Source organism: Amphiura filiformis, chromosome 2 (assembly GCF_039555335.1).
Source record: "Amphiura filiformis chromosome 2, Afil_fr2py, whole genome shotgun sequence".
NCBI lineage: Eukaryota > Metazoa > Echinodermata > Ophiuroidea > Amphilepidida > Amphiuridae > Amphiura > Amphiura filiformis.
Window position 1 is genome coordinate 58,509,123 of NC_092629.1, and position 6,681 is coordinate 58,515,803.

The window sequence follows — 6,681 nt, forward strand, 5'->3', positions numbered from 1 at the left end:
CGAGACCAAGACCTCCCCATCCAAGATCGAGACCGAGACCGAGACCAAACCTTCCGAGACCAAGACCACCCCTTCCGAGACCGAGACCTCTAAGTTCCGAGACCAAGACCGAGACCGAGACTTTGGTTTAATCCCGGGAGATATTCAAGTTTGGTTTGGGTAGGGGTGTGCCGCTGAAAATTTGATAGGGTACCCATTATTGTACCAACCTTTCAAGAAATTTGGACCCGCAGTTTAACACTATTTGTCTTAATTTTTACAATTTGTCCTCCAATTTTGAAAAAAAAAAAAAAAATATTGGCTATAGTGTAAAGCCAAGAATTTTCTGCTTTACAAATGCTAAATTCCGCTTTTCTCCGCTTTGTAATTTTAGCACATTTCGGACATAATAAACTTTCACAAGAATCTTGTGACGATCATTGCGATTTGCAAAGTTGGGATGGGTGATTGGGTATCATGGCTGCAATGGGAGGTAGGACAGGCGTTGTACGGTAAATCTGTGACGGATTTTACTTTATTTTGATGAATTTTGAAGACCCATTTCATTTTTTTTTCATTTTTCTAGGTCATTTTTGCTTATATTTTTTATTTTTTTCTCAGAAATGCGTTTTCCGCTTTACCTCCGAATTCCGCGATTTTCGCGGAATTTCCGCAACGCGGAAAATTCTTGGCTTTAGCTATAGTGGAGGCAAAATTAGGCTAGTGTGTGAAGGGCCAGTGTGCAAAATTTAGCAATTTTACCATATTTGGGCCCAAAACACAGCGTTTTTCGTGCTGAAAAGAAGATGCACACTGCACAGGGCACCTATTTGTTCATCTATTGTTGTGGAGACCGAGACTTTTGAGGTCCGAGACCAAGACTTTTGAGTTCTGAGACCGAGACCTTGACATCCGAGACCGAGATACTGCAAAGCCAGGTCTCGAGATGGTCTCGAGACCGAGACCTGGTCTCGAGACCTACAACACTGGTATAGATGCAGAAGCTATCTACTGCTGATTGATGAAGTAGCAATTTGCTGCTGCTAATGTAATAATGAAGTAGGTATCTACTGCTGGTATCAGTTTTGATGAAGTAGCTATCTACTGCTGATATCAGTGTATTGATGCAGTAGCCATCTACTGCTGATATCAGTATTGATGCAGTTGATATCCACTGCTGATATCAGTATTGATGAAGCAGCTATCTGCTACTGATATCAGTATTGACGCAGTAGCTATCTACTGTTGATATCAGTATTGATGCAGTAGCTATTTACTGCTGATATCAGTACTAATGTAGTAGCTATCTACTGTTGATATCAGTATTGATGAAGTAGCTATCTACTGCTGATATCAGTATCGATGAAGTAGCTATCTACTGCTGATATCAGTATTGATGAAGTAGCTGATATCAGTATTAATGAAATAGCTATCTACTGCTGATATTAGTACGGATGAAGTAGCCATCTACTGCTGATATCAGTATTTATAAAGTAGCTATCTACTGCTGATATCTGTATTGATGAAATAGCTATATACTGCTGATATCAGTATTGATAAAAAGTAGCTATCTACTGCTGATATCAGTATTGATAAAGTAGCTATCTACTGCTGATATCAATATTGATGAAGTAGCTATCTACTGCTGATATCAGTATTGATGAAGTAGCTATCTACTACTGATATCAGTATTAATGCAGTAGCTATCTACTGCTGATATCTGTATTGATGAAGTAGCTATCTACTGCTGATATCAGTATTGATGAAGTAGCTAGCTACTACTGATATCAGTATTAATGCAGTAGCTATCTACTGCTGATATCTGTATTGATGAAGTGGCTATCTACTGCTGATATCAGTATTGATGAAGTAGCTATCTACTGCTGATATCAGTATTGATGAAGTAGCTGATATCAGTATTAATGAAATAGCTATCTACTGCTGATATCAGTATTGATGAAGTAGCTATCTACTGCTGACATCGGTATTGATGAAGTAGCTATCTACTGCTGTTATTAGTATTGATGAAGTAGCTATCTACTGCTGATATCAGTATTGATGAAGTAGCTATCTACTGCTGATATCAGTATTAATGAAATAGCTATCTACAGGGTGTATCAAAATGATTGGTACCGGGCTATGTGACATTTTCAAAAATATATAAAAAATAAAAAATTGCTAATTAATATAGTTTTTGTACTATAAATAGAACGGGGCATATGTTAACTTATTGATCTATTAATCTGAAGTTGATAGGTTGATGCATCTGGGAGCTATTGTCATTTAAACGAAGATCGACGTAATCATGGTTTGACACAAGATGAATATGTTCACTGCTTGAACCATTTATTGCATACATACTCTTCAATATCTCACCTCAGTATACATAACATAAAATTGCTTTACACATGCATTTAGAAAGATAGTTCCTGAAGTCCATGCCTTACGACTCTGGCAGTGTGAGGTGAAGCTCTATCTTGAAAGAACTTAACAACTGGGATGGGTCCATTCTGTAACTGCCCATATCAAATTTTGAAGCATTGCAAGTTATAGCATGTATGCATTGGATACGCTTTGCTCTTAGAAACTGTCTCCTAAATCTTCTCTGCACTTTTCCATACCTTTGTGTGACTCTTAACTATGAATGCACACTGAAGTGTGGAATACTGTGGAGCCATTCCAATAACTTTTACCAGGTCTAAACTAACCTATACTGTCTACAGTATATAGCCATTCTGCCACACCATCTACTTAGTAATCTCAAAAACAAAATTAATTTACCGCCCTTGATGGTGTTGATACACAAACTTCTTTCACCCCACCTAAATTATTCAAGTCAATAATATGACTCTCAAGCAATAAATATTGATTATTACATTAATATATATTATGAATGAGGAAATAGGCAGGGAAAATATTAAACATTTCCATGATTTTCAACATATCATCCTCACAAGGTATTTGCAGTAAAATAGAGCTTTGAAAATGGTGCGCTACTGATCCAGCGTTACGATGAAAAGTGTAAAAACACCTACTTTCCTTTAGAATCATGTAACTTCTGAATAGAATGTGCTATCTTTATGATCTAAAATTCTTAGAGAAGATAACACTACTATAATTACAAATATTTAAACAATTAACCCCAAACTGGCACAAAAAATAGTAACAAAATTCGGCAAAAAATGAGAAGTCTTCGGTACCAATCATTTTGATACACCCTGTACTGCTGATATCAGTATTGGTGATGTGTGAAAATTAAAGCCCAATTGAAGCCATTTTGTGGACCATTTTTTAATATTGAACAATTTGCCACTATTTTTTTTTTTTTTCAAAATCAGAGCAATTTGAAATTGTTACCCGTGTACAACCAAACAAGTGATATTTTACCTAAAAATGATGTTTTTATACAATAACTCCATAACGATAGGTCATAGATAGTACAAACTATACATTTTCTTAATCCTTGTGATCAGATGAGTAATTTGATATATCTTTCAACAAGATCAAGTATTTTAAACTTTTTACCCCTGTATGATCTTTCATGACCTATAGCGCTCACCAGGGGTCAAATCCAAAATGGCTCCACATCTTAAAATCAACATTGGACATTGTACTTCATGTGTGGAAATTTCATGCCTCAACTAAGAAGTGCACAATGGTTCCCAGTTTGGGAGCTTAGCAGCTGTACTTTATCAAATAATTTTGAGCTTTTGAAATTAGCAATATAATACACATTTTATGGTAAATGATTTATATTAGATTTTTTTAAATTAACAGTCCTTGAAATAAATTGTATAAATAATGATGTGTACTTAAAGTGTATGTAGCTGGGATGAAAAGCTATTTAGGGGTACAGCCAAAAATATTGACCTTTCGTATTGAAGATATAGATTAAAGATTTTTTCCCAAAACACCCAAAATTCTCAGATCATACTGCATCAAAAGCTGGTTCCTAAAGAAACTTGAAACATCACCTTTTTTTAAAGGCTGTTTGACCTAAGAAGCCCTAAAAAAATTTGGTATAACCCGACCGACCTTAAAAATAGGTCTGACCCAACAAAAAGTTCCAAGGCCTTTATCATACGCAATTTATAGCTTAAAATGTGTGTAAAAAATTCCCGACCGACCTACCCTAATTTTTTTATGTTACGCCAATCAAATAATATTTTTAGGCCTAATACGCCAAAATTGAGGTTCAACACGTATGTAGGAAGAAGGAAGAAACCAGGAAATGGAATATTCAAAAGCTAGACAAAGCCAAGGACTGCGTTGAGGCTAAACTATGACACAATATATAAAGACAACCACAGTTTGATTTAGTTGATTCTATGTACATTTTATTACAGGAATGCTTCTTTCTTTACAGCAAACAAACACACAAATTCACACCCAGTTTGTCCCAACCATTAATTCGTTGTCGTAGTGCACGTTAGAATATGACCGTTGCTAGGTCAACTGGCTCACAATTTCTTTGTAATGAACCACTGATCGAATTGATCACAACACAAAGCCTATGGCATATCAAAATTTGCGACAGGTGTATGACCCCAGGTTTGAACCAGTAACCAATGGTTACTAACGTGCACTATGACAGTGAATAGTAGCGGTATACAAATACTAACTGCCTATATGGGTGTGACCGAGGGGTGTGGTGGATTATTCAATTTCAAGAGCTGGTATGGCGAGTTAAATGGGACAATACAGCCTTCAGCGACTAATTGTACTCAGTGCCGCCGAGAGCCATTACGGGCCCGGGGTAAAATGAATGCCTGGGACCCCCTGAAGTCTCTTTCTTTGCTTTTATAGGCCCCATTACATTATGTTTCTTTATTTTTTATGGGCCCCTGGGGTAACGCACCCTCTAAACGGCGGCACTGATTGTACTTCTACATTACACATATTGAGCCATTTTAGGTTTCCTGGGCTCCCGTCTCTCGCCATATCTCACCCCGACTATGAGAGCCTAATGTGCATGAATATGCTTGGAAGACATTGATGCAGAAACAGCATTAATTTTCTTTTCCTACTATATCAAAGCATGTGACCAAACTTCGAAGAATTTAAACGGGTAGAACTTGGAATCCATAGCAATTAACACCCAAGAAATTTAGGCAGGGCTGTCAACTTGCACGTGTTTGGTGCAAGTCACACGATTTTGGACACTTTCTCACACTGAGTTAGAAAAAATGTAACTGAAAATAAGAATTCAATTGAATAAAATACATTCCTGGTGGCATCAGATAATGTATTGCAATAGTTACTAATGAGAAAGATATATTTTAGAATATGTCCATCACCCACTTCTTTAGATTCTTGAGTGCTCTGGCGAAAAAACAAATTGGATCCACAATTAACCATTATTTTAGTCAGCCAAAATTATTGCCTGTCAGTGGGATGATTTGGAACAATATCTTGCTCCAAGCAATTCCAAAAATGTTGACAGCCCTGGATTAGGTTTTAGACAGGGGTAAGGTGTAAACTTTTTCTTCGCAACGGGAGTATATCAAATGGAAGTTACCCAATTCTCTATTCTATTCTATTTGTAACCCATACTCCCCCTGAATATGGCTTCACTTATATCTTCCACAACTGGAGTGAGTATTTTAAATGGAAGTTACCCAATTCTCTATTCTATTCTATTTGTAACCCATACTCCCCCTGTATTATGGCTTTACTTTATATATCTTCCACAAGAAGGAGTGAGTATTTTAAATGGAAGTTACCCAATTCTCTATTCTATTCTATTTGTAACCCATGCTCCCCCTGTATTATGGCTTTACTTATATCTTCCACAAGAAGGAGTGAGTATTTTAAATGGAAGTTACCAAATTCTCTATTCTATTTGAAACCCATACTCCCTCTGATGATGACTTCAGCTGAATCTTCCACAGGTGGAGTATGGATTTCAAATGGAATAACACATTGTACAGTCTTAAGGGATCTGGAATGAGCGTTTTATTATTTTTTTGTGGGACATGAGAGCACCTCATAAGTATCGAATTGCATTCTGAATACGAAGCATGTCTTTCTGATATCAAATAATTTTTTGAAATTCACGATATAATACAAATTTTATGACAAATTATAAAATTTGATATTTTTCAATATTTTGATATAAGTCCTCGAAATAAATTTTATAAATCTAATGATATATTCTTAAAGTGTAGCTGGGAGGAAAAGCCGACGATCAATTGAAAATTTTGACCTTTTATATTGAAGATATGGATTTTTTCCCCAAAAAGACATATTTTTTTTTGTGTGTTTTGGGAAAAAAAATCCATATCTTCAATACGAAAGGTCAAATATTTCAATTGATCGTCTGCTTTTCATCCCACCTACATACACTTTAAGTATAAATCATCAGATTTATAAAGTTTACTTCAAGTACTGTTAAATATCAAAATATCAATTTTAATGATTTGCCATAAAATGTGTATTACATTGCGAATTTCAAAAAATCAAAATTATTTGATATCAGAAAGACATTCTTCGTATTCAGAATGCAATTCGATATGTCTGATGTGCTCTAATGTCCCACAATAAATACTGTCCAAACGTTCATACCCCTTCCCTTAACAGCCATTGCCATGTACAAATATATCAATTACCTCACCTAACATACTGTACTGCAGGATGTTTTGGCAGATTTTTGGAACTTTTTTGCCATTTCAATAAGCTACACATTGAACCCTATAGATCAAA